This window comes from Xenopus laevis, chromosome 2L, assembly GCF_017654675.1.
Source record: "Xenopus laevis strain J_2021 chromosome 2L, Xenopus_laevis_v10.1, whole genome shotgun sequence".
In the NCBI taxonomy this organism is placed as follows: Eukaryota; Metazoa; Chordata; class Amphibia; order Anura; family Pipidae; genus Xenopus; species Xenopus laevis.
In genome coordinates, this window is record NC_054373.1 from 91,728,138 (window position 1) to 91,749,110 (window position 20,973).

Below are 20,973 nucleotides of genomic sequence, written 5' to 3' on the forward strand. Positions count from 1 at the left end.
AATGTTTCCATCTATATATAAAAAATAATGTAAATTTCTATATATAATGCTATATTTATGGTAATTTACACAGACCCTGCACAGAAGTGCAAGAGCACCTAGGTGGTTTAAAAGTGTTGCCTTATTGCTCATTGAAAAAAAAAATTCTGTCTAAGGTCTGGCTGCTAAAAAAAAAGTGGATTCACGGTGCAAAATGCTATTTAAGACATCCCTGGCCTTATCTTCTGCCATAGAGTAATCATCTGTAAATGATGAGATGGCATGTAGGGAGAGGTAGCGGGACACTCCCTCCTGCCCCTCATAAATAAAAATCTCCCGAAGCCAGAAAACGCTCTGTTCAATTTTGCAGCTACATGACTCTGTGATCCAGAGACCAATAGCAATTCATTTGGTGTGCAGGGTAAAGTGCAAAAATATGGCAGATTTTTCTCTTAGAATCATTGAAAATGACACCTAGGGGCCCATTTACTTAGCTCGAGTGAAGGAATAGAAGAAAAAAGACTTTGAATTTCGAATGGTCGAATATGGCTACTTCGACCATCGAATAGGCTACTTCGACGTTCGACTATGACTTCAAATCAAACGATTCGAACTAAAAATCATTCTACTATTCGACCATTTGATAGTCGAAGTACTGTCTCTTTACAAAATACTTCGACCCCCTAGTTCGCCACCTAAAACCTACCGAGGCCAATGTTAGCCTATGGGGAAGGTCCCCATAGGCTTCCCAACAATTTTCTGATCGAAGGAAAATCCTTCGTTCGATGGATTAAAATCCTTCGAATCGATTTAATCGTTCAATCGAACGATTATTCCTTCGATCGTTCGATCGTAGGAATATCGCTAAATCCTTCGACTTCGATATTCGAAGTCGAAGGATTTACATTCGGCAGTCGAATATCGAGGGTTAATTATCCCTCGATATTCGACCCTATGTAAATCTGCCCCATACTATCTAATGGGGAATTCTGGATATTAGGTAGTGAGAAAGGAAACTGCAGGAAACAATAATAAGCTTTTACTGGTATGGAACAGTGGTATGCATAAAATTCTATTGGAATCTGAAGAAAGATTCATTATTTAAAAGCATTTACAGTATATACAGATTTAGTGCAACAAATTCAAGTAGACCTACAAAATGCCAAATGTTTCCATCTTAATTGTAGATGTATAATTGTATCACTCATTTTTTTAATTATTCACACTTGCGGTATTATGAAGGGATGAAATTAAAATGTAAAGTGTAAGGCTAAAATGAGAATGCAAAATGTTTGTTCAATAACTGCTGAATCCAAGAGGGAATTAATTGGTGGCTGGAGTGAGTATACTCATGCACAAAGAATTCATATGCAGCAGCATTCTGGGTGAATTTCCATATAAAGGTTCTCTGGGCACAGCAACAGTCTCACACATTTTTCATACATAGAAATTTACAATTCTCTTTGATAAATTCAAAGAACAATATGCGCTCATGCTTTCACACCTGATGATTAGACCTCTATGATTTGAAACAATAAATAAAAACAACATTCCCTAATACTTCACCACTTTGCCCTATACATAGTTTCCAGGCGTAATTATTCCATTACAGATTCCCTTAAGAATATAATGTTTTCAAGCAGGATACTCATTTCAGATGTTCATCTGAAACAGCTCATGTATATACAGATACCATTACTTCCAATGTGTACTGTAAGTAAATGTCTGTAAGCTCTTTTGTGCAGATAATTCTAAAACACTCTATTGTAAATTATGCAGTTATGTGCCAATCAAATACACAGCACAATAAATAATATACAAACATAAATATATAAAATATGCCTAGGGAGGAGACAGAGCCACAAATAATCTTTGCCCTTGAATGTTCACAGTCTAAGGTTTATAGCCAAGATAGCTACAGTAGATGCTACACCATCATTCATTCTGCTCAGGCTTTTTACAGTCCATTCTGCCCTATCTCTTTGTTTAAACACTGAATAAAATGCAAAAGTTAACTATAATGGAATACAGGGAAAATCCATGTCTGTAAATATGCAAGAAACATCATATGAACTGGAGAGAATCAGATGTAATACTTTGTGTGCTGACATATAAATATTGTAGTTGTTCCTTTCTAAACCACGGCCAATATACTACATCTTCTCATAATTATTATGAAAGAATGGCGTAATGGAAAGTTGGACATCCTATACGAATTGCTGGTGATAATTCTGCACTGAGGTGTGGATCATAAGTGCTTGTACACATTATTTATTCAGACATTAGAAAAGACAGGGGCAAAAACAGAAGTAAATTATATTCCTGTAGATGTATCATAATGGCAGACAAATTAAATCAATAATTTTGTATTGCTGAATTAGTCCTAAACTGCTTATGGGCTTATTACCTGATTTGCTAATGTTACTGATGGAGCACATTTCATCCAGACTCACTATGTCCAACCATCTTAGTCCACTTATATAGATCATCAAACATTGCCCATGTCATTTTAAATAATAGCATACAATAACTATACCATGACATAAAGGTGAAAAGAGTGGTATGTTCTAATGAGAATAAATCCATTAGGCTATCCTAAAAATTTGAATTAGATATCCAAAAGTAATCATGAATAATAGAATGATGGTTATCTGTATTTTGTTATGACCTGTAATTTTATGAGGAAATGCCCTTGTCGAGTAACCTCTGCTTTTTTTTTTAGATTTTATTTTAGATTTAAAGGGATACTGTCATGAAAAAACTTGTTTTTCTCCAAAACACATCAGTTAATAGTGCTGCTCCAGCAGAATTCTGCACTGAAATCCATTTCTTAAAAGAGCAAACAGATTTTTTTCTATTCAATTTTGAAATCTGACACGGAGCTAGACATTTTGTCAGTTTCCCAGCTGCCCCAGTCATGTGACATGTGCCTGTACTTTAGGATGGAATTACTTTCTGGCAGGCTGTTATTTCTCCTACTTAATGTAACTGAATCAGTCTCAGTGGGACTTGGCTTTTACTATTGAGTGCTGTTCTTAGATCTTCCAGGCAGCTGTTATGTTGTGTTAGGGAACTGCTATCTCGTTACCTTCCCATTGTTCTGTTGTTAGGCTGCTGGGGGGGGGGAAATCTATTTGATCTTTTGAAAAATGGATTTCAGTGCAGAATTCTGCTGGAGCAGCACTATTAACTGATTCATTTTGAAAAAAACATGTTTTCCCATGACAGTATACCTTTAATTGTTACCATGTTGCAAGGTGCCTGTGCATAACTTTACCAGGTATTAAGGAATTAAGTACAGGATGCATTGCATGTCCTGATTGCCACAGAAGGTAGGGGCATGCCAATGGATTCTGTCATTCCATCCATGAGGTGTCCCTGTACAATGCCCTGCTGATATAAACAGTTAGGGGCCAATTCACAAAGGGTCGAATATCGAGGGTTAATTAACCCTTGATATTCGACTGGGAATTAAAATCCTTCGACTTCGAATATCGAAGCGGAAGGATTTTAGCGCAAATAGTTTGATCGAACGATCGAAGGATTATTCCTTCGATCGAACGATAAAATCCTTCGAATCGAACGATTCGAAGGATTTTAATCCAACGATCGAAGGAATATCCTTCGATCAAAAAAAGTTAGCCAAGCCTATGGGGACCTTCCCCATAGGCTAACATTGAGTTCGGTAGCTTTTAGATGGCGAACTAGGGGGTCAAAGTTTTTTCTTAAAGAGACAGTACTTCGACTATCGAATGGTCAAATGGTCGAGCGATTTTTAGTTCGAATAGTTCGATTCAAAGTCGTAGTCGTAGTTGAAGGTCGTAGTAGCCCATTCGATGGTCGAAGTAGCCCAAAAAGCACTTCGAAATTCGAAGTTTTTTTTACTTCGAATCCTTCACTCAAAGTTAGTGAATCAGTCCCTTACTGTTTACACTCCATCCTGGTAGCACAACCAGCTGTTTTTGCATTTTGTATCTTTTCTCCACCCCACTGTAAATGAGTCCTTTAGTAGTAGAGAATAATAAATGCTTGTGAAATTTTCACTTATGTGGGCCAATTTATCAAATGGTGAAGACACCACAAGCTTACCACAGTTCTACAGAGGATATTTTAGATATTTCGGGCATATCTATCAAAAGGTAAAACTATTTTTACCCTTTGACAAATAAGTTCCAAAAAAATCCCATGCAACTGAAGAAAGATCTTTGAAATCACCCATAGGCAAACTCTATTTTCATCTTATAATAAGGAATCCTTAACGTTAATAAGAAAAATTACATTTTTTTCCTCTGCTGTAAGGGACAAGGTTATGTGCAAAGTGCAGATTGTTTGTTTTATGGAACCCATTCAATCTTCATCTCAGTTTAAAATGAATGTTCATGCAGTTTATAATGAAGCCTCTAGGGCATACCTTCCAACATTTGAAAAATAGAAAGAGAAACAAAAAGATCTGCCGTGAGTAGCTCAGCAAAACTATTTTGACTATTCTCATTTTATGACCACATATGGGGGTGTGGCCACATTTTATGATTACATCCCCATACCACATCCATTTTAAAAAATTTAGCAGGTTATGGAAACTTTGAACAAATTTCTGGGGGTTTTAGGGCTGTGTTTTATCTGAGCTGTCAAAATCATGACTGTTCCATGAAAAATGGGACAGTTTGGATGTATGCTATAGGGGCAATATTTAAAGAAGCATGAGAATATTCTAGGTATTGAGTAGGCATTCCAGATGTTTTGGGGGCATTGTCTCTTCTATTTATGATAATTATGGCAATTAAATCTCAGCAAAGCTATAGCTCAATATCTACAAGTATTTATTATTATTATTATTATTATTGTTGCTTAGGAAAGGGTAGTTTCCATTTTAGTGGTCATGCTGAGAAATACTGAAAAAGCAGTGGTTATGCTTTATATATATTTATAATAGAGATGGCTCTTAAGACTTTATATTTACTGAATGCTGTACCAAGTAATGTGACAGAACCCTGAACAAAAATTATGATTTATATCCTGCAGCCTTATTCTAAGACAAGAGTGGATGTGAATACTGCCAGCCCGTGTGCGTCAAACACTTATTACCTGTCATTAATTTTTAATTAGCAGTAGATGTGTTTTGAGGTCTTAATGTCAAAGACTGCACAATCAGATTATAAATCACCTGAAAACATTGCATAGAAATCACAACTTAACAGTACTAAATGATTCTGGAAATTCTTCAAAGGCAGAGGTGGTCAAAACTTCAAATTGAAAAATAGGGAAAGAAGCCTCACAGATAGCTGGCCAGTTTGTTCTGTCCTTTGCCCAACACTCCATAAATAGTATTTTATTCAGAAACTGTAGTCTATCACATTGGAGTGCAATGGCATAAAGAAGTCATTATTTTCAGTTTTTCCTTGCCCACTGAACAAAAATAATTAAAAATGAGCTTTTGAATGATATGTGTATTTGTTTAGCTGAAGTAAATTATTTGTCTACCCACTGAATGACATTCTAAGGTGTCGCCACAGGCAGCTACTAAGGGAAACTAATGGCAATTTTCATCAACTTCTTATGGAGTTAAAATTAAATATCACAGTACCCACAGAGATGCCACATAGATGAAATACAGCCAATGGACAGCCAATCACACTAGTTATACACACACTTTGAAACACTGAACATATGTTGAGATATCAGTACTACATGCACTGAACTTACACTCACAAAAAGATAGTCGGGTTATGTATTAAAAAATGTTTTCCCAGGTGCAGTAACTCATAGCAACCGATCAGCAGTTAGTATTTACTAGTCATCTGTTAAAAAGCAAACATCTTATTGGCTGGTATGGGTTACCATGTCTGGACATACTTAGGGGCTTTTCATTAAATAACTCATTCTTGTACACTGAATATACAGATGTGGTCAGATTTATGCAACCCTTCAGTGTTGGACTGGCCCACCGGTATACCAGGAAAACTCCCGGTGGGCCCAGGTGTCAGTGGGCCCTTGTGCTCCTAAACATTTGACCTATTTCATGGCCATTCCCTTTTCTATGAGAACAAAGAGATGGAATAATAGATTATAGTAGGTAAAGAAAAGAGACTAGAAGAGTAGAGGTTGAATGACGAGAGGAAGAATAATAGTACTGAGAGTGGGCCCCTGGTCTAAATTTTCTTGGCGGGCCCCTAGTCTAAGGTTTTTTGGGTGGGCCCCTGGTGTCTCAGTCTGACACTGCAACCCTCTACTGTAAAACTGTTGTAGTCGTTCGACATAACCAGTGGCGTAACTAGAGTGCGCTGGTCCCCCCTGCAAAAAAATCTTCAGAGGAGCCAGGCGCATTCTGATCCCCATCCTCCTGCCAACTTTCTGCCCACCTCTGCCCCGCCCATTTCCCACCATGACTCCACCCATGTACTGCCTGACTCTGCCCACTCCACCCAACTTGCTTATTCGTCGTAAGAGTGAGAGCAGCTGGGGAGGAGGGTCTTTTTTATTAACTATAGAGGAAGCAGCCCCCACAGTCAGGGCCCCCTGCGACTGCGGGGTCTGCTTCTTCTATAGTTAGTGTACACCACTGAACATAACATTATTTCCAAAAGCCTCTTTTCACTGATGATTCTTTGTGAAGCTAAAGAGATTATATGACTTACTTACACTTTACTAAAATTATACAGTCAATGGGCAGTCACAACAAAAGTAGTACAGTTACAATTGTGCATCATTCACACTTTCAGAGACATATATAGTACTGATGGGCAAATTTGTCTTGTTTGCGAAACACAAGTCATTGGGCGCCCCTGTCAATTTTTATATTATTTTGTCCAAATGCATTAAAATCAATGAGCGTCTGAATAATTTTGACGTGCAACAATTTTTTGATGCTGCAGATTTTTCGCCAGCGAGTTTTCACCACAGTCTCGTAAATTTATTCGCTGGTGGCGAAATGCAAAGGTTTGCAACGAATTCCCGCCTGACGAATTTATTCGCCGATCACTAATAGATAATAGATGGACTTAATTGTGCTGCTTGTCCGTTAGGTGATTGTGTAATATACATAAGGACAGGTCTTCAATTAGAGAAACTTAATCTGTGAAATCACCACAATGAAATTCTTGTAGTTTGCTGGTCAGGTACTTCCCTTCTATATACATTTGTATTTCAGAAAGTTAATATGTGAAACAGAAAAGATAGAAAACTGATCTTTGGAAGTTACTGAAATTAGGTCAATATACCTAGTATTTCTCAAAGTTGTAGGAGCAAAAGTGAGTTCCATCCAGCAATTCCAACTGAAACAGAGCCTCCTCCTTCATTCTTGATTGGTTTCTAACCTTCATGATGAGATATCTGACTATGGGTAACAAAACCACATAGAAAAGCTACAAACAGAATTTCATAATTAAAAAGAATCCGTCTCCAGCCATACATTAAGGTGATGAATTCCCAGGGGCTTGAATGGACTGCTTCAATAGATTCTATGTAATAGAGTTTCCATGTTGGGAGTCGCAGCTCTGCCATCTGGGCCATAGCTCACTGCTTTTGAATGTGCATTCTTTATTATTTATTGACTTGATTATTTAGCATGTACAGTATACTGAACCATAACTTGATAAAAGCTGTAGAAAATATCTAAGGGTTATGTGTAGTCATGGGCAAATTTGTCTCGTTTCACCAATTCACCAGCGTCAAAGTTGACACTGGCACCCGTTAAAGTTGTTTGCCGTTACCATTGCCAAAAAACTTTGACGCTGGTGCCAAAACCATCGGCAACATTTTTTCAGACGCCGGCGAATTTTCGCGGCACATTTGCAAATTTATTCACCCATAACTAGTTATGCGTATCAAGGAGAAACAAAAAGACTTTTGCATTATTTGCACAATAATGCTCAATCACAAAAAAGGGCCAAAGCTGACCCATTTTGCTTTGACATATTTACAATACAACCCCTCCAAGGTACTTCCATCAGATTAATTATTACATAATCATTACAGTTAGGTAATTAAATATTGTTTAGTCTAATAAAGGTATTTGCTTCCATACATTTTCGCCAGAGGTGGCTTCGCTCACAGCGCAACACTTCACCAGATGTAGATTTGCCAGGACAACACTAATTCACTAAAATCCGCCAGGCGTTAGGGAGCGAACTACCACTAGAGTCTATCTCCTTCAGGGGCGATCCTGGCCCCTCGGGCCGCCTGAGGCAGCAGCAGTTGCTGCTGCCCCCCCCTCCCCCAGAAATTCACTCTTAAAGTACCAGGAGCAGCATTTTTGCTGCCCCTGGTACCTAGTGGGGCGCTGCTGCCTGAGGCGACAGCCTCAACTCGCCTCATTGGCAAAGCACCCCTGATCTCCTTCACTAGCAAACTTACACCACCGACCGTTAGTATATCGGCGATGTACCGAAATGACGTCACACTGGCGACTTTTCGCCAGTGTTAGTCACTTCGCCCTTTAGTACATTTGCTCCGTAGTGAGCCCCAATGCACCCCCTAAACTTACTCTCATACATTAATACAACAAAAACCTAGAATTACTTTTAGTCTAAAGCTCCTGGTAATTTCATGGTTCCTCGAGTTGCATAAATAGCTGCAAATGAATCGAATGCTGATGTTGTTGTTAACGTGTGTGTGCTGGAAGAGACACCACTGGAACATCAATGTAGGGGAACAAACATACTGTAACTTGCAAGCAATTTACCACCTTTGTAACTGCTTTGCGACGACTATAGCCAAACTATATACTCTACACAGAGAAATCTCTTTCACATCAGAACGGGCAGAGATTTTCCACAGATTTACAGCAGTGTGTACAGTGCTTTGTTGTAAATCCTACAAAATATCTCCACCTACTTGCAGACATTCTGCATTGAACTGATGCTGGGCATATTGTATTTGCTTTGACTTGTTCTGCCCCTATCATGATTGTGCACCCACCTCCCTACATACTCAGTATATTATATTTAACTTGTACTGCTCAGACCTTCTGATTAAACATTTCATCCCCCAGTCTAAAAAAATGACATGTATTTGTGTGTGAGTTTCTTGATCTAACACACAGCTTTGTGTGTAAACCCTTATAATGGTACAAATCGGTTGCAGATCTTTAATGTCTGTATTGGAATTTTAGATAATTGGCATGGATGGTTTAATCTATCATGTATTTTCAGGAGTAAAACTGGATCTATCATGTAACACGTGATATGCATTTCTACACACAAATTCAAATTAGATAACAATCTGCCACTATTATTAAAGTTGAATTTTTTTTATATTTTTATGCAAATGTAATGCTGTGGAGAAGGAAGAAGCTTATCGTGTGTATGGAAAGCAAGTATACAGTACAGAAATGACAGAATAGCTGATGTAAAGTAGAATTACTTTAAGTTAATATAAGAACAGAAAAGCCCCTGTGTATATATACCATTACATACCTGTGTTTTGGGCCAGAGGCAGTCAGAGCTGGATGAGTAGTTTTATGAACTGGTTTTTGCAAAGACATCAAACTGGCACGCAGCCGGGATGTGGCTATCCCCAGCTGTGTTTTACTTGGGGCAAAAGACTGTGTGAGCACCGCCACGTCTCATAACCCTGACTTTCCTAATAAACGTCTGTCATGTATATTCATTGTGTCAGCACCATTTGATGGGGCAGAAGGAGCAACTGCCCGGGGCCTTAAGCATTGTGAGAGACTGTAATGCATTCAGGGACAGTCTATCACATGCTTCCCAAGGCACGGATATTGGCTACCGTGTATGCATTCAACGACAGTCTATCAAGCTCTCACCACACACAGAGATGAACAGTTTAATGAATGCGCTGTACTGGATTATGTAGCACAATTCCAATATCTTAATCCTGATACTCACACTGAGAAACCCAATGAATAACCCTCGAGCACTGATAACTAAATCTTCTTAAACACTTGACTTCTCTAAGGGACCAAGGAAGTTTACAGCAACAAGTTGGACTAATTATCCCACCCTTACAATAAAGAGAACACTGAATGTTTAAGCAGAAAAGCCATCAAACTGTATATCCAGACTGGCACTCTGTGAGGGAAACAATGGAAGTGAGTTGCATGTGCGAAACTGTATATATTAATGTATGTATTATTATGCTACTGGCTTTGGAAAATCATTGTGCATAAACATATACACAGTCTGAACCAGAAACTATATAGTCACAATTTTGATGCCCTACAACGTAATAATATATATATATATATATATATATATATATATATATATATATATATATATATATATATATATATATACCATCCATATATGATACAGGTTCTTTTTCTAATGACTGTTTATGAACAAGCATTCTGATGATTATTTCAGTTTAGGTAAAAAAATATGGTAATGAGGTCAATTTACTATTGTCGACCAAATTTTACCCATGGTCCTAAGCAGTTTGCTGCAGCAGAAGCCATAAATAAAATAGTGGCAGGGTATCACTTACACCATGTGGTAAGTAGGTCTGGGTAGGGATTGACTGGCATATTTTCACAGAGTACAGAATGGTCCAGGGATTAATTGTGCTCCGAACTACAAATAAGTATAAGCTCAGTCTGATACAGTATACTGGCAACACAAATCTGCTAAAAAAAATGCTGCTAAACGGTCAGTTCTCTGCAGTTTCTGTGAAGAATTAAGCTTTATCCTTCCTTGTATGAGATCATTCAAACCTTGGGGGCAAGTCAAGCATTAGGCAAAGACTCACTAAGGGTAATTTAGGGGGTTATTTACTAAAATCCGAATTTATCTCATAATTTAAATAAAAAAAGCTCGATCAAACTCCCATCCCCGATTTTGCCTAATTTACTAATAAACTAACTCAAATAAATCAGATTGGGAAAAAAGTAGAGCATTTTTTGGGGTTTTTGCCGGAAAACACCACATTTATCGGCTTATCGGGGTAAACCAAGCACAAACCACAATATCTTCAAATTGGCATAGGGACATCTCCCATCGACTTATACATGAACATAAAAAGTATGAGACGGCAGATTGTCGGATTCAGGCTTTTTGCAGCATCAGAGTATCATAAATCTCGAAAACTTCTATTTTTTTTTCATTAAAAACTTTGGAGTTTTTGCCCCAAAAAGCCCGACCAGAAAAATTGAGGTATAAATAACCACCTAAGTGTCAATTGCATACCGATGTGTTATTAATATAAGATACATATAAACTATAATCTATATGTTACATCCATGTTCAGATACAGTAGGGGTCATTTATCAAATCTCATGCTGCAAGTGCTAGGGTACTAGCAAGACCTGTAGTGCTCATTGATGGAGTACCAAGCAAAGGATATTAATAGACCCTACACCATGCATTTGGTGGTGAATCCAGAGCAAGATGCAAAGCACATCGCTGGGGGTGCAACTGACTCTGTCCTGTACTTAATGTCTGTAATACTAAGGGTGTTATTTACTAAAACTCATTTTTATTAAAACAAAGTCAACCAAACTCCCATCCACGAATTTAACTAATTTATCAATAATTCTTCTTGAAAAAACATCACACAAATCGAGCGTCAATTCAAATCATATGTTTCGAATTAACTCTCCGAGGACTGACAAATTGTAACTCCCTCTAAAAATTTTCCTTTAACGTATCCTTAATTTTCTTTTAATAAGTATCTTAAACGTTACCCATATAGCATTATTTATAATAGATATGCTGTATATTCTACATTTTAAATCTGCAGCGATACAGATAAGAAGCAATTACAATAGTCACAAACCCAATGAAATCACCAAAAAATGCAGTGCCTAGAATTCAACACTGTTTAGGGTGCCCCCTTATTAAAAGTCAGTCTTGGTAAACCATTTCAAGAAGCATGTGCATTTGATACCCCACTTTATTCTGATGTGTATTTCAACTTTGAAGAAAACAGAAATTAAGCAAGATTAATTGAATGTGGCACATGATACAGTCTAGCAAAATGACTATGCACCACAAAACATTTCTAAGTTATCATTTTCTTGGCTTGAAATGCTCCTTTCATGAAATATCAACTCTGTGCATGGTTATACACTGTCCGTGTTATGGAGCGCAGCTATCATAATCATCTCTTTTGCCTAGATGCAAATAAAGGGGAAAATTCATATTCTCCCCCTGTAAGTGAACTGCAGCTCTAACCCAAGAGATATCAATGAATAATTATAGCTAATTCCCATGTCTGTCGGCAACCCTTCTCATTAGCTCACTCGATACTATGCAATTATCCATAGACACAGACTATATATATCAGCAGTGATGCATCTCATATTCAATCTAAAGTCTCCAGAATTTAACCATTTTCATTAGATGCTTGTATAAATAGGGAATAACTGAAGGTGTATGCAAGGACATAGATATGTAACAACTAGTAGATATAAAACAACTGATTCATAGATTAATAATGGAAAATCTAGATTTTGTCTGTCTATCTATCAATCAATCCATCCATCTTTCTCTCTCTTATTTTTATTATTATTAACATGTATTTATATAGCGCCAACATATTGCGTAGCACTGTAAAGTAAATGTGATTATACAACTAAATCACATGAATTATGTACTGTACATAGAACATATGGAGTTACATACATCACAATCAATACCGGTACAAAAGGCAAAGAAGGCCCTATCCAAAAGAGCATACACTCTAAAGGGAAGGGAGTAATACACAAGGTGTGGGAGTGGGCAAGATTGAATTAAGTGGGTGAGAAATGTAGTACTGTATGTGGTGTTGCATTTGGTAGTTAAGCAGAGTGAGGGCAGGCTTCTCAAAAGAAGTGCCTTTTAAGAGATTTCTTGAAAGCAGAAAGGTTGGGAGAAAGTCGGACAGACCGTGGGAGAGAGTTCCAGAGGAGGGGTGCAGCCCTTGCAAAGTCTTGAATGCGAGCATGTGAGGAGGTAATGAGAGAAGAGTTGAGTAGCAGGTCAGTAGAGGAGCGTAGTAAGCGGTTGGGTGAGTATATAGAGATGAGTTCAGAGATGTAGGGTGGGGCAGAGTTATGAAGTGCTTTGAATGTCAGGGTCATCAATTTGAATTTGATTCTGAAAGGTAGCAGAAGCCAGTGCAGGGATTGACAGAATGGCGTGGCAGAGGAGGAGCGGTTGCTGAGGTGTATGAGCCTCGCAGCAGTGTTCATTATGGACTGGAGAGGTCACAGTCTCTGGAAGGGGAGGCCAATTAAAAGAGAATTACAGTAGTCTCGAAATGATATGATTAGAGAGTGAATAAGAATTTTGGCAGCATCTTGGGTCGTATTTTGAATATGTTCCTTAGGTGGAAGTGTTTCTATATATATATATCAGCTTATGCATACTTTGTACAAACCATGTAACCAAAAGTGTCTCTTTTTGCCAAATTCAGATAAGTTCTCTTTAATCCAATTGTTCCTTAAAGTTATATAATGATAGTGCTGGGTTAATTTGTTTAGTTCAGTATATGATATAAGCCACACACCCATGCACCAGACTGATTTTAATTGCAACACATGGATGAGCTGCATTTTTTGTTTTTGTATATATATATATATATATATATATATATATATATATATATATATATATATATACACACACACACACACATATATACAGGGTGTGTATATATATATATATATATATATATATATATATATATATATTTACAGTATACACACACACATTTTACATGCACAACCTTCACCAAGCATTCCAGATAGATCCCATGCCTGTATTCTCTTCCTCCAGTAGAGTTATACACTTCTTGTCAGCCTTCAACCTTTAGAAAGTGCCTCTCGATTCAATATACGCACATAAATTATCAGATGTTTCATTAAACATTGTAGATTAGACACAGCAATAAAAATATGCTCTTTTGGCATAACTGATGGCAATATTTTTCTGCCCTATGATATACTGTATGAAAGTAATTGGTCATATTTTTTATGTTTTCCAGCTCTATACTCATAAATCCCCCTCAGCTTTCACTAGGAGTAAAAAAAATAAATACAATATGAAGAGTTAACTTAATAACACACAGTACAATAACAGAGTCACCTCTACACACAGTGAAATGAAGCCATTTTAATGCACTGGCCTTCTAAATCAGAAAAATAATGTTCTCAAATCACATTGTTTAAATACTAGATGGCTAGGAATTCCAAAGCCAAAATGGATGTAACTGTTTTGAATGCAATACTAATAATAATTGAAATTATTTAATTCTTATATTTCATTGTCGGGTTCTTTCACATTTAATTAACTTTTACTGTTTATAGACTGTTTAAACTGAAGAAATCAAGAATGAGGCATCTTCTGCACAGAAAATACAAATGTATTATTTGTGGGAAACACACAGACATGTAGGAATTGGTTTAGTGCACTTGAATGCATACATTTTATTCAGTGCCCAGAGCAGATAATATCCCTACATAATCAGCTGGCACCATAAACTTTTAGGACTAGGGCACACATGGCCTTTTTATGTTGCATTTTTAAAATGTTAATACTGGTGTAAATATGTTCTAAATGTAGCTCTATGGGCTAAAATGGAATATGTGCTTCTCTAAAATCTCGGGGCACTTGCAAGTCGACATTGGCTAATAAATTCTGTTTTCTGCCCGAAGGACCAATACTCCAGTAATATTCCATACCCATAGAACAAAGTATGATCTGTAGTGTAGCAGATATACTTAGCTGAAATACACTGAGTTTTCCAGTATGGCAGTGAGATTCTCGCGATTGGTATTTATGTCATGCTGTAATGATGCTGCTTAATGCTGTAATTAAGTACACACCTGGAGGTTCTTTGTAGATGGGGATTCTAGGAAAGGTAAGCTTCTGAAAACTGCATTATGGGTAGGAATAAATGACTGCCCAAAAAACACGATTTGTTTATGCCAGTATTTATGATTTTTAAAAACGCAAAGTAAAAATGCCATGTTTGTAAAAAAAATGCTGTGTTTGTCCTTAACGAAAAGCGCATGAACACCAGAAAGACTAATCATATTCCATGCACTGCGTGAAAAAAAGAGAAAGAGAAAAATCATCACCTGCAAGAGAGTCAAGGATACTGTGCCAATGAGTGTAGTCAACCACCATTAACAAGAACATTACAGACCCTGCTCCCTCAAGTGAAAATAAGTGTCCAACAATAATGCATTGTCAAAAGTCAGATATATACAAATCTATTGTTTAAGAGAGACAAAGAATAGTCATTCATTAACCATCAGATTTGTGACTTCAAGGAGAACCAAACCCTTTTTATTAAAATCCCCTACCCCCTTCCCTACATAGACCCCCCTCCCTGCTAACCCCAGCCTAGGTGTTACCCTGGGTAAATGCCCCTAACTCTTTACTTACCCCTCATTGCAGATTTAGGGACATCAAAGTTCACGGGTGGCATCTTCTTCTCTTTGGTAGTTTTGGGGAAGAGAGCAGCGAGTCAGCACATGCACAGTTGGTGCGTTCTGTCCTTACTGAATAACTGCGCATGCGCTGAAAACCATGGAAATTGCCGAAGCACCGTAAGAAGACCCGAAGATAAGAAGTTGTCGTCCGTGAACTCTGATGCCCTGAGTCTGCAACAAGCGGTAAGTAAAGAGTTAGGGGCATTTACCCAGGGTAACAACTAGGCTAGGGGGGAGCAGGGAGGGGGGTCTATGTAGGGTAGGGGGTAGGGGATTTAAATACAAAGGGTTTGGTTCTCCTTTCAGTAAACAATGCACTCTGAAAACCAACTGGTCACCACAGTCATCAATACTCTTGTTATCAAAACCACAGCAGAAATGTCATTGAAACTGGATGATGTGAGTTTGAGATTTGTGCCCCCATAATACTCTAACCCTGGAAATAGCTTGAATCAGAAAATAGACATCTAAAACCTGTCAAGGTCATGTAGGCGTCAATGGCAGTGATCCCATGAACTACTTGAAGATGTTAAAGGAGAATTCAATCCTAAAGTAAAAAAAAAACCCTACCCTACATCCTTCCCCTGCTACCCAGGGTAAATGCCCTAACTCTTTACTTACCCCTCTGTGCAGATTCTGTCCAGCAGAGTTCATGGCAGTCATCTTCTTCTCTTTGGTAATCTTCGGGAAGTAAGTGCCGTGTCAGCACATGCGCAGTTGGAGCATTTTCCCTGTTTGCGACAACTGTGCATGCGCTGGAAGTGCCAATCTCATTCTGAAGATTATCAAAGAGCCAGAAAATGGCTGCTGTGAACTCCGCTGGACAGAATCAGCACCAAGGGGTAAGTAAAGAGTTAGGGGCATTTGCCGGGGGTAGCAGATATGCTGGAGGGAGGGGGGTCTATGTAGGGTAGGGGGGTAGGGTTTTTTTTTACTTTAGGTTGAATTCTCCTTTAATATCCTTCATAATGTTTGAGTTTTTTTCAAAAGGTTTTGCCTGAAAACTCGATCAATTCGAGTTTCCCACCGTAAACTCAATAAATTTGAGGTTCTTAACCTTGAACTCATTGAATTGAGTTATTTCCATTTGAATTAGAAACCATTCGAGTTGTGAGTTAATTTGAAGTATAAAAAAACCTGACCATTGATAAATAACCCCCTGAAACATAAAAAAAACAGTTTATGCAACTCAGTTGCCATCAAGTAAAAAGAACTACAAAGAAAAAGAGATTCAGACATTAAATAAGAATTGCTTGCTTAATTAATAGGCTATGAATAATGACATTCCAATATTTCAGAATTGTAGGATTTGGATATTTTAAAAAATGAAATGTTTAAATGTAGTTATGTTCTTTTTTGCTTTTTTCCAGTTAATTAAGAAAAAAAGCCAATAATTTGTTTAAATACAGATTAAAGAACCTCATAACGTATAACTTATATTTATAACATGAGCAGCTTATCTCTAAGCAAAATATGACAGACTGCATGTCCCCAAACAGCTTATTTGGGATCAGAAAGCAACTTTCATTAGCAGTTATGATTGTGTCATTATGTACAGCCATGTGGATATAAGATCCAGCCAAAGCTTATAATCTCGGGCTACACTGGCAGCACTATTGGCTTTCACAAGCGCAGACATACAGTATCAGTGTTTCCATTAAAACCTACCAAATTATTTTGTCTATGCCTGCAAAAAAAAAAAAACACAACACCAACAAAAAAACCCCACAAAATACTTTTATATACAAGTAAATATCATATAAGGGTAGCCTGCAGCTTTGTATGATATTTATGACAAAATGTAGGGCCACATTTCGTAGAAGAAATAAAATGTATTATAGGTAATTATAACAGAATGGATGAAGTAAACAAGGTGATTGACAAGGGACAAATGATATTCATGGATTTCCACAAACCTATAGGATAAAAAAACCTTAAACAGAAAAGAATGTTTCCCACCACCAATGTTTTATTTGCAGATGTGTATATATATATATATATATATATATATATATATATATATATATATATATATATATATTAAGGATTTTCATTATGGTCTTGATCCACACATGTCCCACCACACTATTATGAATGATTCAGATACTAATAAAGCATGGGACTATTGGCTGTGGCAAACAATAATTATCAATCCTAGTTTTAATTAATTAAAAATGTCTTGCTTGCTCTGTTCCACTCTGATTTGCAATAATTAGGGTCCTGCTCTGCTTTTATAAGCTACATACTAACATGTTGGGGGACGGTTCCTGAGAACATCTGCTCATATAAGACAGAGAATTGTGTTTAAGTGTGACACAAAGTACAGCATTCTTAAAAGTTGCTTTGAAATAATCCGACTTATTTACAAATATTGGTGCACTATCACAAACACTAAATTAAGGAATTTGCTTTTATTTTACAACTTGTAGATTGTGCTAGGTAAAACTAATTGCTGATTGAATGTTTTTGGCACTTGTGGAAAATAGCACCTATATTTGTAAATCAGCAACAATGCTAGGAAATCTTAAATCTTTGGTAGTAAGCCTTAGATCAGGGGTACATCCTTAAGTTTAAGTAATATTCATAGGATATTATTTGTGGGCAATTTTTTGCAATGGCATCTGCTTTAAAACATATAATATATCCTGACAAAGCTCAAGATAATATTGACATTAATCATTATGTATTCATTCTACAACACTTTGTGCCGTAGGTATGAAGGTAACAATAGCCTATTAAACAAAACAATTTGAATAAGGCTGGATTCACTGACATCTATTATATACATGTATGGGACTTGCTATCCAGAATGCTTGTGACCTGAGGTTTTCTGAATAAAGGGTCTTTCTGTAATTTGGATCCCCGTGCCTTAAAGGAAAACTCAATCCCCCAATTAAGAAAAACCCCTATCTACCCCTACCTACTTCCCCCCCGCATACTTGAATATCCCTGAAAATGTCCATAAAATATCAGCTTGTGGCCGGCATCTTTGGGATTTTTTTGGGTCTACTTTGGATTTCTTTGGGTTCTCCTTGGCAATTCAAGTCCTCTTCTGAAATTTCAGGCACTTTTGTCGGTAAGAACCGAAAGACTGCTCCAACTGAGTATTCGCCAATACGGTGCTCTATTACAGATGAAGACTGTTGATCTGGAAGATGCCTCCCACAAGCTCCACTGTGCTTACTCTGCACTGTTAGGTGAGAAATATTTTCAGGGCTATTGAAGTATGCGGGGAAAGCAGGGAGGAGGAACTATCTAGGTTAGTAGGTAGGGGCTTTTCTTAATTGGGGGTTGAGTTCTCCTTTAAGTTTACTAAAAAATCATTTAAGCATTAATTAATCCCAATAGGATTATTTTGCCTCCAATAATACCTTAGTTGGGATCAACTGTTTTATTATTACAGAGAAAAAGAGAATCATTTGCAAAAATTTGAATTATTTTATTAAAATGGAGTCTATGGCAGATGGCCATTCCGAAAAAACAGATCCCATACCTGTAGTAAACTTAAATACCTTCATCCCTTTCTTCAGGACACCTTGCTATACCAACACTTCCTAATCAGTTCCTTCCATTATTTTTCTGCCTCTCTCTTATTTTCCATCTCCGCCTCTTCCTTTCAAAGTAATGTAGCAATTATGTGTGTAAAAATAAATTATGTGTTTGAAGGTAAGCAAATATTTAGTTCAGTTCAGTGTGAATCTCTGTACAGTATATGAGAGAGACTGCAGTATATCTATGGGTATTCATAAGAATGCATTATTGCTTGCTCTAAATCTCTTCTGTTTCATTGTGTACCTAACAGCTTGTTCATGTGCCTCTGAGAGTCACTGTTTTAATCCAAGGCATTACATGATGTCAGAAAATAATCTGACATATTCAGTAAAAGCTCCATCACACACACAAACAAACCAGCTCACATGCACACACATTACAGTCAATTGCAGCTAATTTTAAATTGAATATAATAAAGAATAATGCAGTGTGGGTAATGGACTGGCCATCATCCTCTTGTTTTTCAGCATATCTGTCAAACCTATGACCATTTAACTGTTAAATCCTACAGTACAACCCCAGGGCAGACATCTAACAATGCTAGAAGGTGTACATCATAACGTTTTTTATTTCCGGAATCTCAGTATTGGGGAAAAACATTTCCTGTTGTGGACAGACATAATCATTTAATATTTAAGCTCATGAAAGAAAGAAAGTCTACATCATTATTAACAAGAAATAGTCCCAGGGATCTGTATTCAGGGGTGTAACTAAAGAAGATGCAAAACCTGCAAATGATGGGGGGGGGAGTTACAGGGGGCCCATTGGAACGCTTATTGATAATCAGCTTCAATATATGTTTATGAGATATGTCTTATTGTCAAAATTTAAAGGAGCCCTAATTTATTAAGATGTGGGTCCCAGTAACTTCTAGATGTGCCGCTTCCTGTAATGTTAGATAAGAAGGTTTTTGGGAGAATGGAATGGGTATAACATGCTGTAAATGATGTCCCTGTTCTCACCTCACCACACAGCGGCAAATGGCTCTATGTACTGGCAGCTGAGCCAAATGACCCCTGTCACAAATAAAGCATTTGCTGACTCAAGCATGATATAATGTTGTTTTTGGTCTCCTGCTGGCACTTTTTGCACATATAGCAAAAACAGCAAGCCCCTTCAATATAATTTTGATAACCAGCAATTTTATCATCTGGAAATATTGCAGCGATAGGCAATTAATATTGTTAGAACCAAACCCTGAGCCTCACAGTTTTCCCACTGTGCCTTGCACCTGCCACATGATACCACCATGGAAAGCTTAACAGCCAGCAGACAAAATGCTTTAATTTAAGGCACATTCCTGCTTTGTTGTCTGGCGTTCGGCCATATTTGAAACAATTTCAACGATATTCTTTTGTGAGACATTGTGGTTTTCTTGCTATTAGTTAGTTACATGCTGTGACATCTTTCACAATCCAGTGTTACAAAGTATACTAATCCCTGTATTGCCAGTGTCACAGCTCTTAGTATTGTTGGGTCTACATCAGCTATAAGCAACCTGTGGTTCTTCAGCTGGTGTTTACATCAAAATCCTACTCATACTCATAGTAGAGATTTGTAGCACAACAACTGTACATTTGTGAGCTGCAATTTTTATCACAATACACAGAGCTATTTTCTCTTGTCACAGTAACATGATTCTTACCAGTGACATTTTATAGATATGAAAGGGAATTGAAATCTTTATTTGATATTTTAAAAAGGCATAAAATCGTTCCTTGTTTCATTATGTTTCTTTGTTTGCATATCTGTAAAACCAAATTCCTCGAGGCACTATGCAGGGGGCCTCCCTTAAAACACAAAACAGACTGTGGCACAGCAAAATTCACAGAGAAATTATGTGCAGAGCCTTTTCAATACTGAGACAGTTAATTCAACTAACAACATAGCACAAGGTACATTAAAAAAAAAACTGCCTGATTGCTGAAATTCTCTTCCTCTAAATTAAAACATGAATATTTCATGATAAAAAAATAAGGTTCTCCTAGAGAGGCAGTAACTCCAGCTGCACCTCTCACTCGTCGAGCTGCTTAAATTACTGCTGAAAATGAAATATGAATGTT

General features: G+C 37.3%; 1 protein-coding gene across 3 annotated transcripts in view; it reads right to left on the reverse strand.

Annotated features, from left to right (window-relative positions):
* The window catches only part of LOC108708254 (CUB and sushi domain-containing protein 2-like), a 591,784-nt gene that overhangs the window by 168,682 nt on the left and 402,129 nt on the right, over positions 1 to 20,973 (reverse strand). The gene's annotated exons all lie outside the window — the stretch shown is intronic.